General features: G+C 44.6%; 1 long non-coding RNA gene across 1 annotated transcript; it reads right to left on the bottom strand.

Moving 5' to 3' along the window:
- Positions 1 to 2,719: 2,719 nt before the first annotated feature.
- LOC119860959 lies at positions 2,720 to 11,948 on the bottom strand. Its single transcript, XR_006273998.1, has 3 exons — positions 11,819 to 11,948; positions 4,110 to 4,182; positions 2,720 to 3,729 (listed from the first exon to the last, which is right to left on the bottom strand). It is a non-coding gene; the product is annotated as an uncharacterized LOC119860959 (long non-coding RNA).
- Positions 11,949 to 12,318: the final 370 nt, after the last annotated feature.

Here is a 12,318-nt window from a genome sequence, read left to right as displayed (position 1 = left end):
CATTTGTAAATGTAATATTTATCTGTCTTGCGGATGAGGACGTAGTTCTTATGAGAACTATTACCCCATAAGATTTATTGTTAGTCAGAAGCGTTTTACCATAACTGGCCAGGGTTAAATGTGAGAAAAATGCTCAAATGCCTGCAATCTGAATATTGTTTTAAATGTGCCACAGTGTACCAAAGCGATTTCAGATCTGTACAACCTCCTATCCTTGATCACTGACATACTGGCCACTACATGCCCCCTACCTGAATCTTCCTTCAATGGTCACCATCGTTCATAGATGTCCTGTGCCAGATAGGAAAACAGACCAGTTGGCACAAGCCACACTCAAAGTCCAACTAACAGTGACATAAGAAGCTCTGTGAGCCTATTTCATTTCTATGACTAAAAAGCTTTTACTCTGCATTAGGATCTGCTAAATCAAGATGTGAAGAACTATTCCAAACTGTAAACTATTTCAAACATCTAATTACCCTGACTGCCTATAAACAACCTCAAAGCCTAACACCGTTCACTGAGGAGAGCTCTCAAGCTAACCTGAAAAAAATCAACAGAATTCCTACTGACCTCCCTGGTATCCATGTTATAAACTGCAGAGCCATATGATAAATAACGTTATCAAACACATTTAGACACTTGACTTTCCCTCTGCTTTCTAATCCACCACTGTTGTGACTACGTCTAATATTCAAAACATCCAAATAGTTTCAAATAGCTGCCATTAAAAAAAAAAACAACACAAAAATAACCCCTAACTTGTCAAATAAACGTTCCCTTCTTCACCCTTTTCCCATCAAATAAGGAATTTCATCCTCCTCCCCAAACAACACCAAGCCGACTTGCAGGACAAGCAGTAATTAGTCCTGGACCAGTGACAGCTTCAAAGTCCAGTGTCTCATGACCCACCAGGGCTTGAAGTGGGTACTTCATATCATTAGAAAGTCAAGAATCCGTTTTGGCAGTGGTATAACGCTTTTGTTTCTATACCTCTTAGAACATGAAATATCAGGCTTTAATACTGCAAATGATGTCTCAAGAAGATAATACTGGTTATTTTAGAAGATTCTGAATTATATACATTAAACATAATTTATTCTCTTCCTGAGATTTTTACATTTGGACCCACAATCACTTGGCTTTACAGGCAAAGCAATATGAAAAAGCAGCATCAATTAATTTTTTAACACAAATATTTTTATGCATAATATTTGGCATATACAAAATCCATGATGGAGTGCTGCAGTATACAGGGTTTTTTTAGAATTTATTCAACCTAATTTACTCATTGTTTTGCTACTTCTAATGCCAACTTCAAACATATGCCAATAAAACCTTGTAGCACACTATCATGTATTCCATCTAGGTAAATTTACCTCACTGCCATGAAAAGCAGTACATCCCATTCCTACAGCTTTTCTACTCCTGGAGATATTCAGGAATAGTCATTCTGCTTTAAATTCACACCCTTCCCTACCAGAATAACATTCATATGTAATCAGGCCTAGTATTTAGGTTGCAAAGTTTTGAGTAATTAAGGACTTGTCTACACTGCCACTCTACAGCGCTGCAACTTTCTTGCTCAGGGGTGTGAAAAAACACCTTGTGCAGGTGGGTTTTTTTACAGTGCTGGGAGAGAGGTCTGCGTTGGTGCCGCAACTACACAGCTAATTCCATGGCCCCAGTACCACCATGGCATGGAAGAGCACTTTTGGCAGCATCTCACTTCTGATTCTACAAATGTAATGAAAACACTGGTGGTCAGCCACTGGACTAGGCCAGCCGCTGTGAGCTGGAATTCTGTCCCAAGCAGTGGTCCTCTGAAGCAATGCCATACCTACAGAAGGAGGAAAGCCCTGGCTGTGTCAGGAGCATTTCAGTAAGTTATGCAGACCAATATTAAGCCAATTTGAGAGTGACAGACATCAGTTCAGATAACATAAGTGACTACTTAAGCAGGGTGGATAAAAATCAATGATTTTTAGATAAAAATAATCAGATTTTAATTAAATATTTAATTAAATAATACAGTAATAATTTAATTTAAATCAATTTTTACATTCAATTATTTAAATGTATTTTTTAAAAATAAACCTACTTAAAACCTACTTAAAATTGACAATCTATGTTAAGGCCTAAACTTATTATAATCTATTAAATCTTTTAAATTAAATACAAAAAAAACCAATTGTGACAGGTTCGGTTACAGAGACCCCCTTGGGACTGTCACCTGATGTGCTGAGATTACCTCTGATCCCGTTTTCTTTGCCAGTTTGGGCCTTCAAAACCCTGCCTTTTTGAGCCAGAGACGCCAGTCTGCTCCAACACAGGCTCAGGGTCTGAACCATGCCCCCAAAGCTGCAGACTTAACTGAAAACAGCTTAAGAAGTGCTCCTGTCTCCAGCACCCAGATACCCAGCTCCCAATGGGATCCAAACCCCAAATAAATCTGTTTTACTCTGTATAAAGCTTATACAGGGTAAACTCATAAATTGTCCGCCCTCTATAACACTGATAGAGAGATATGCACAGCTGTTTGCTCCTCCAGGTATTAATTACTTACTCTGTGTTAATTAATAAACAAAGTGATTTTATTAAGTACAACAAGTAGGATTTAAGTTGTTTCAATGAGCTGTAGCTCACGAAAGCTTATGCTCTAAGGTGCCACAAGTACTCCTTTTCTTTTTGCGAATACAGACTAACACGGCTGCTACTCTGAAACCAGACAGAACAAAGTAAGTTACCAAGCAAAATAAAACAAAACACGCAAGGCTAACTTAATACACTAAGAATCTAGTTACAAATAATAACTTCTCACCCCAGATGTTATCTCAGGTACAATCTTTTTCAGACCAATGTTGTAGTTTATGGTCTGGGTCCAGCAATCACTCACACACCCTTTGTTCCAGTTTCTTTCAGGCATCTCGTTGGGGTGGAGAGGCCATCTCTTAAGCCAGCTGAAGACCAGATAGAGAGGCTTCCAGGGCCTTTTATAGTCTCTCACTTGTGGGCAGAAACCCCTTTGGTCTTCTGCAAAATCACAGCAACAAGACGGAGTTTGTAGCCTGCTGGGCAAGTCACATGTCCATGAATGATTCAGCTTTTTGCAGGCCGATACCATTGTTTACATGTTAGTTTGAACAGATGTGAATTGGTGTCTCCCAAAGTCCACCGTAGTTAAGTACTCCCAATTACTTGAATAGACCTTTCACAATGTTGGCCAAACCTCCCTTATGTGTTTCCTACAGCAAACACTTCAAATACGAGCACAGAGCCAACGCTCATAACTTTAGATATAAAAATGATACATGCATACAAACAGGATGAATATATTCAGCAGATCATAACTTTTGCAAAGATATGTCACATGGCATATCTAGCATAAAGCATATTCCAGTTATGTTATATTTACACTCATAAGCATATTTCCATAAACATACAGAGTACAATGTCACACTTATATTAAAGAAGTTCATGTTTGCTACCAAGTTTTAAAGAAAGGCAAACCACAGAACTGGCAGAAATGACTGGCTAAGTGCCTAGAAACAGAGTTTTCGGTAAATGCTAACCACTTTTGATGGCAGTAACCTATCTTCTGCAGGTGCAGAGAGAATATTCTCTTCATTTCATCTTATTCCACTAGTTTAATTCAATGACTAGTTCATTCAAAGCTAAGAAACCAATTGTAAGTTGAAAAAATAGGAGAGCTTGTTTTCCTCTTCCAACCTATGAATAAAAATTAGACATCAGAAGCTGAAATCTATTAGTTCTAAAATCTTGAAGGATTATGGTGAACGGAAAGAATCAATTCAATTCATTAACTACAGATACTAATTCCTTTAATAAATCAGTTAACTTTAAATGAAAAACATGTTCTGAGAAACTTCTTGATAAACTTTTTTTATTTATCCAGCACTTTGAAAGTAGTTTAATTTAATAAAAAAAGCATGCTTTTTTTGTACATTTTGCACTGAATTTGAATTACATCAAAATAGTTTGACACAAATCACAAGTAAAAAAGTAGTCTTCATCTAGAAATATGTTATTCATCATTTTCTAACATAATAAAAAATGTAAAAATGTAAGAATTAAGAAACATAACTTACACTACAGTAGAACCTCAGAGTTACTAACACCAGAGTTATGAACTGATCCATGAACCACACACCTCATCTGGAACTGGAAGTATGCAATCCGGTGGCGGCAGAGATCAAAAAAGAAAAAGAAAAAAGCAAATATAGTACAGTACTGTGCTAAACGTAAACTACTAAAAAAAAAAAAAGGGAAAGCAACACATTTCTTCTGCATAGTAAAGTTTCAAAGCTACATTAAGTCTATGTTCAATTGTCCACTTTTGAAAGAACACTTTGAGAGAACCATAATGTTTTGCTCAGAATTATGAACATTTCAGAGTTATGAACAACCTCCATTCCCAAGATATTCGTAACGCTGAGGTTCTACTGTACATAATTGCTCTAATAATGTGGATAGATATATTGTATCCTCCTGGTTATCAAAAAAGAAGTACCAGACAGTGCAGAATTACAAATCCAGATATTTTAATTGTTGCCAAATAATGATAATCAAACTTCCTTTAGAAAAATAACTAAAAAGTCCAAATGCAAAACATGATTCAAATTGATTATTTAAATCAACGCTTCCTGCTTGCTTTTTTATATCATCATTAAAATCGATGATGTAAATCACTTTGATTTAAATCCATCTACCCTATACTTAAACCTTTGTAAAAAATTCAAACTGAACTTTTAACATTTTCATAAAAGTTCAGCTAAATATTTTGTTTTCTGTGGTTTCCCTTGTACTTCTTGATTTAATCTGGAAGCAAGAATACTGAAATAGCACAAATGTGACTGGACTTTGGTAACGAGGAACATAGTCCATGATATTCAAGGAGCTGACAAAATTTAACAGTCTGAATTAAGGAGATTTTAAAATATCACGAATAGGCCAGAAATGTCTCACTAAAATATTATCATCAGAGGAAGATTATACTTTTAAAACTTCCTTAATGAAAAATGAGGGTACATCCCTCCAAATGAGCAGCACTTTGGAAGAGTGCCCCAAATGTTCAAATCTGGGTCCCTGAAGTTAGGCTCCTAAATCCATAATGAGGAACATAAATACAAGTGGTTTGATTTTCAGAAATGGTGAGCATCCACAAATCCTACCGAAGTCAATAATCAAAATCAGCTTTAAAAATCAGCCCAAAGAAGATAGGCTGAGCTGGCACCCATCTTATATTTAACATAGAGGTATGGTCTTATATAGGTGCTCTCGTCTTTAACACAAAGGTGCCACCCAACAAGATCACAGACAACATAAATTTCAGAGTAGCAGCCGTGTTAGTCTGTATTCGCAAAAAGAAAAGAAGTACGTGTGGCACCTTAGAGACTAACAAATTTATTAGAGCATAAGCTTTCGTGAGCTACAGCTCACTTCATCGGATGCACAAATGCATCCGATGAAGTGAGCTGTAGCTCACGAAAGCTTATGCTCTAATAAATTTGTTAGTCTCTAAGGTGCCACACGTACTTCTTTTCTTTAGACAACATAAAATGATCTGTCTCAGGCCCTGTCTACAGCGGCAAGTTTCTGCGCAGTAAAGCAGCTTTCTGCGTTGTGCCTCCCGAGGTGTACACACTGCCACTCTCTGGTCATCAGTTTGAACTCTACTTCCCTGCCCTCAGCTGACTGTCAGCCCCACCCCATAAATTCCTTTGAAATTTTGAAAGTCCTACTTCCTGTTTGCTCGATGATGCGTACAGCGGTCTCAGTGCATCTTTCCAGGTGGCCATGCCTGCTCCATGCACCAGGTGATCCCTTGCTTGGAGCAATGCCGAGCAGCTGGACCTCATCAGCATTTAGGGAGAGGAGGCTGTCCAGTCCGAGCTGCGCTCCAGCCATAGGAATTATGACATTTACAGACAGATTTCACGATGCATGACAAAAAAGGGCCATGACCAGGACATATTGCAATTCAGGGTAAAAGTGAAGCAGCTGCGGAATGCCTACCAGAAAGTGCGGGAGGCAAACCACTGCTCCGGTGCTGCGCCTACAAGCTGCCAGTTCTACAAAGAGCTGGACACGATACTCGGTGGCAACCCCACCTCCACTGCGAAGACCACTCTGGATCCTTCGGTGGCTTGCGTGCCAGTCGAAACTGGACTGAGCCAGGAGGAGGAAATCTTGGACGAGGATGTGGAGGGGGAGGGGGACCCAGAGGCAGAGGATGACTCAGAGGTCAAAGATGCATGCAGCCAGGAGTTCTTTTTTACCCCAGAGGAGGTTAGCCAGTCACAGCAGTTGGATCTTGACGAAACATAAACAGGAGACGAGGCCCCTGGTAAGTGGATCTGATTTGGGGAATTGCTGAAGTGAATTGTTGCGGGCAGAAGGGTTGCAGAAAGCAGGCTCGTCTCCCACCACATGCCTAGTCTGAGTGGCGGAACAAGCTGTTGATTGACTCCCTCACTTCACGGGAATCTCCCTCAGAAATCTCCAGGAAACTCTTGTGGAAATACTGGGCAATCCGCTGCTGCAGGTTCTTCAGCAGAGCTGCTTTGTTTCTTGCTCCATTAATGATAACTTTCCCGCACCACTGTGCCGTCACAGGGGAGATGACCATTGCTGCACACAGGTGAGCTGCATAGGGGCCAAGGTTGAAGCCGCAAGCTTGGAGAAGACCCTCCCTTGATTCCCTGCTCACCCTCAGTAGCAAGATATCATCCATAATTATCACCTCCTGTGGAAAGTGTGGGGACAGGAATGATCATCAGACCGCCCCTACAGTCCTGGCTTTCTCCAAGAGCTATGTGCCCAACGTACAGCAGGGTCCGGGAAGAGTGATTTACCCTGCCCCTGTGGCTACTCACATTTTGGGGGTCTTGTGGCTCATGTGTGCTTGCCTGGGGCCAGCCAGTTAGTGACAGGTGTGTGAGCACTGGCTGTGTTTTAAAACACTGAATCAGTGTTCTCTGTGTCGCAAACAATACTGCTTCTGTAAAATGTTGCGTTTAAACTTCACACAGATGACCTTGGAGCCCAGCCTCCCTCTTTGTTCTCGGTGGCTGAATGGCTGCGCAGAATTAGACAGCGGCCAAGAAGAACTAAGGAGGACTTTCTGAGTGACGTTATGATGCACTCCGCCGCTGAGAAACAGGAATTTAGGAGTGGTGGGACAGCAAGAAGAGGGACCAAAATGAGAAGGCGGCACATCAGAATGAAGCCACAGAGCAGCTCTTCAAGCTTATGGAGCACCAATGAGACACGCTCCAGGCAATTCTAGCTCTTCAAACCGAGCAGCTCCACACCCGCCCTCCCCTGCAGCTGCTGTCACAAAACTCTTTCCCATGCGCCCCCCCCAGATACCGCCAACATACTCTTATCAACCTCCTGGGTCCAGTGTATACCCGTGGCATTCCACTCCTCCCCCATCACAGTCCAGCACTGCAGACTCCCACTACCCACTGCACGCAACACCCATCCCTCTGCAGTTTGGCCCTGCTGAAGTACAATACCCACTGCATTGTACTCCAAAGGAAAAGGTTGGATATGATCCCTGGACATACACAAATCTTTAGCCGACCCGGGACCCCTGCTTCTCCTGGGACCTACCCTTCCCCCATCCCCCTCACTGCTGATGAGTTTTTTTCTTTGACTCTCTCCTCTGGTTGTTGTCTTTTAATAAAAGAATTGTGTTGGTTTGAAAGCAATCTTTATTCTATTAATTGAAAGCAAAAAGAGGACTACAAAGCAACATACAATTACATTAAACCCACATATTGGATCTTCTGCACCAATCACCTCCTAGCATTACAAGCACTGCATTCCCGAGCATATCAACAAATATTAGTGGCTTTCAGCTTTAAATTGCTGCCTTAAGGCATCCCTGATCCTTATGGCCCCATGCTGTGCCCCTCTAATAGCCCTGCTCTCTGGCTGTTCAAACTCAGCCTCCAGGCGCTGAGCCTCTGCAGTCCAGCCCTGAGTGAAGCTTTCACCCTTCCCTTCACAAATATTATGGACTGTACAGGATGCCGCTATAAGCATAGGAATATTCTCATCAGCCATGTCCAGCTTCCCATAGAGGCAGGGCCAGCAGGATTTTAATGGCCAAAAACGCACTCAACAGTCATTCTGCACTTGATCAGCCTGTTGTTGAACTGCTCCTTGCTACTGTCAAGTTGCCCTGTGTATGGCTTCATAAGACACAGCATTAAGGGTAGGCGGGGTCTCCCAGGATCACAATGGGCATTTCAATTTCCCCTACGGTGATCTTCTGGTCCAGGAAGAAAGTCCCTGCTTGCAGCTTCCTGAACAGGCCAGTGTTCCAAAAGATGCATGCATCGTGAACCTTTCTGGACCAGCCTGCATTAATGTCTGTGAAATGCCCATGGTGATCCAAAAGCATCCGGAGAACAATTGAGAAATACCCCTTGTGATTAATGTATTCGGTGGCTAGGTGGTCTGGTGCCAAAATTGGAATATGTGTGCTATCTATTTCCCCTCCGCAGTTAGGGAAGCCATTTGTGCAAAGCCATCTATGTCATGCACGTTGCCCCATCACAGTCTTTCGGAGCAGGATGTGATTAATGGCCCTGCACACTTCCGTCAACATGAATCTGATAGTAGACTTTCCCACTCTGAACTGATTATTGACCGATTGGTAGCAATCTGGAGTAGCCAGCTTCCACAGAACATAAGAACGGCCATACTGGGTCAGACCAAAGGTCCATCCAGCCCAGTATCCTGTCTACTGACAATGGCCCAATGCCAGGTGCCCCAGAGGGAGTGAACCTAACAGGTAATAATCAAGTGATCTCTCTCCTGCCATCCTTCTCCACCCTCTGACAAACAGAGGCTAGGGACACCATTCCTTACCCATCCTGGCTCATAGCCATTAATGGACTTAACCTCTATGAATATATCCAGTTCTCTTTTAAACCCTGTTATAGTCCTAGCCTTCATCACCTCCTCAGGCAAGGAGTTCCATAGGTTGACTGTGCGCTGAGTGAAGAAGAACTTCCTTTTATTTGTTTTAAACCTGCTGCCCATTAATTTTATTTGGTGGCCCCTAGTTCTTATATTATGGGAAAAGTAAATAACTTTTCCTTATTCACTTTCTCCACACCACTCATGATTTTATATACCTCTATCATATCCCCCCTTAGACTCCTTTTTTCCAAGCTGAAAAGTCCTAGCCTCTTTAATTTCTCCTCATATGAGACCTGTTCCAAACCATTAATCATTTTAGTTGTCCTTTTCTGAACATTTTCTAATACCAGTATATCTTTTTTGAGATGAGGGGACCACATCCGTACGCAGTATTCAATACCATGGATTTATATAAGGGCAATAAGACATTCTCCGTCTTATTCTCTATCCCTTTTTGAATGATTCCTAACATCCCATTTGCTTTTTCGACTGCCGCTGCACACTGCGTGGACATCTTCAGAGAACTATCCACGATGACTCCAAAATCTTTATCCTGATTAGTTGTAGCTAAATTAGCCCCCATCATATTGTATGTATAGTTGGGGTTATTTTTTCCAATGTGCATTACTTTACATTTATCCACATTAAATTTCATTTGCCATTTTGTTGCCCCATCACTTAGTTTTGTGAAATCTTTTTGAAGTTCTTCACAGTCTGCTTTGGTCTTAACTATCTTGAGCAGTTTAGTATCACCTGCAAACTTTGCGACCTCACTGTTTACGCCACGTGCTTCTCCAGTAACAGGGCAGCTCTCATTCTCATGTCCTTGCACTACAGAGCAGGGACGAGCTCATCACACAGTCCCATGAATGTGGCTTTCCTCATCCGAAAGTTCTGCAGCCACTGCTCATCATCCCAGATGTGCATCACAATGTGATCCTACCACTCTGTGCTTGTTTCCTGAGCCCAAAAGCGGTGTTCCACTGTGGTCAGCACCTCCGTGAATGCCACAAGCAATCTCGGGTCGTAGCTACTATGCGTGGCGAGATCAATGTCAGACTCCTCTTGCCTTTGTAGTTTAAGGAATAATTCCACTGCCAATCATGATGTGTTGGTCAGAGTGAGCAGCATACTGGTCAGCAGTTCGGGATCCATTCCTGCAGCCCGAAGAGGCAAGGCGCGCAGTACACAAACTGTTGAAAAATGGTGCCAAATGCGGACGGAAGCACAGGGATTTCTGGGATGCAAAGCGATGCATCACGGGTCATTGGGACAGGATCCAGGATGCCCTGTGATCCCCTCTACCTTCCCACAAGTCTTAGCGGCAGAAGAGAAAGGTGCTCTGTGGGATAGCTTCATAGAGTGCACCTCTCCGAATACTGCTGCAAGTGCCCCAAGTGTGAACACACTATTACACAGGCAACTGACAGTGTGAACACACTACAACGGTTTCCCTTCAGTGCTCTCTGAGCAGCGCTGTAACTCTGACAGTGTAGACATGCCCTCATTCTAAACACCACTTTAGCGTCTCAGAAAGACTGCAGGTTTATAGCATTCAACTGCAGCCAAGCTTCTTGAGGCAGTAAGAAGCATTGCATGCTGTGACTTGTAGTTTCTGCATACTGCATTTCTGTATTAAAGATCCAGCCCCAGAAATTTACTTAATTCATTAATCTCATGAAAGACCCGCCAACTGTCAAAACTTATACACAATTTTAAAACCATAAAAACGGAGTTCAGAGCTCTAAATAAAAGTGTCTGAGGCTCAGCCCTTACATCTATATTTAGGCACGCAAATGTAAGTGCCTAATTTTTAAAGGTGCTGAGAACATGCAGCTCCCATGGACTTTTACAGAATTTGAGGGTACGCTAAACTCAGCACTTCAGAAAATAATTCTGCTTAACTTCAGGTGCCTAAATATGATCCCTTTGAAGGGGGGCATAACCCTCTATTGATCATGAAGGAGTAGATGGGGGGGGCACATCTGCTTATTGAACTGGGGGTTGCTGTGGGGGCAAAGGGTGTATCCCCATACTGAACATGGGGTCTATAATGTGGAAGGAGCACATATGGCAATATTCAACACAAGGACCTGCGAGGAGAAGTGGATGTCTCCCTAGATTGTACACAGGGCCCTGGGCGAGGCAGACCATATCCCCAACTTTACACGGAGTAATGGGGGGACACAGTCCCACACTGAACAAGAGGCCTTGCAGGAAAATGGAGGTATCCCCGTACTGAACATGGGGCGCTGCGGGGGAAGGGAGTGTACCCCCATATTAAAGACGGGGTCCTAGACCCTTAATGAGACGGAGGCCCTGTGGGCAGGAGGGGAGGGGGCGTCTCCCCGTGGTGGGAAGTGGCGTACGTCCGCACTCAACACGGCGCCGCGTGTGGGGAGGGGGCGTATCCCAATCCCGCTCCAGAGGCCCCGTATGGGGACAGGGAAAACGGCGGCGAATCTCCGTACTGCCCCCGGGGCCCCGTGTGGAGAGCGGCCGTATCCCCCGTCCCGCTCCCTCCCGTGGAGGGAGAGAAAAGGGGGCGTGTCGCCGTACTGCCGCCGGGGCCCCGTGGGGGAAGGGGGCGTATGCCCAGTGCTTGTCCCCGGGGGGGGAGGGGGAGTATCCGCCGAACCGCTCCCGAGGCCCATGCGTGCGGCAAGGGGCGTATCTCCCTACTGAACACTGCGCCCCGTGGGGGGGGAGGGGGCGTAGCGCCGTACTGAATGCGTGGCCCGTGGGAGGCGGGGGGAGCAGATCCCCCATACTGAACCCGGGGCCCTGTTTGGGGACGGGGAAGGGACATATCCCCCCCCCCCGTGAACACAGAACCCTAAACATGCAGGCGGGCGCTCACCCCTTTCACCTCAGGGCGGTACCACACCCGTGCGGGCGGGGGACGCCAGCCGATGGAACATTCCAAACGGTTAATACGACGCTCTGAGGAGGAGTTTCCACCCCTACGTGGTAGCCCAGCCCAGCCCAGCTGAGCTCTGGGTCCAACCTCCGCTCTGCCTGCGAACGAATGTCCGCCCGTGCGTGGGCAGGGGGCGGGCCTAAGGGGCCGACGTCACACGGCGCTGGAGTGGGAGAGGGGCGTGAGTGTCGTCGCTCTTCCCACAATGCATTGCGTACAATTTGAGCCCCATCTTGAGAGAGGGGAGTGAGCAGTTTGAATTTGAGCTCCCTCGGTGTCTGAGTGCGGAGCGCACCGAGCGGGGGCTGGGCCCAACGCTGCTCGATACCCCGCCCCGCCTGCGGGCCGGGGGTTGCTCCCGTCGCTTCGCGGAGCCTCGGGGACGGTGTCTCGGCTGTCGCCTCTGGGACTATCTGGGGTCGCTGCGAGCGGGCTCGTTC

This window comes from Dermochelys coriacea, chromosome 9 (genome assembly GCF_009764565.3).
Source record: "Dermochelys coriacea isolate rDerCor1 chromosome 9, rDerCor1.pri.v4, whole genome shotgun sequence".
NCBI lineage: Eukaryota > Metazoa > Chordata > Testudines > Dermochelyidae > Dermochelys > Dermochelys coriacea.
This window is presented reverse-complemented; position numbering and strand designations above follow the sequence as displayed.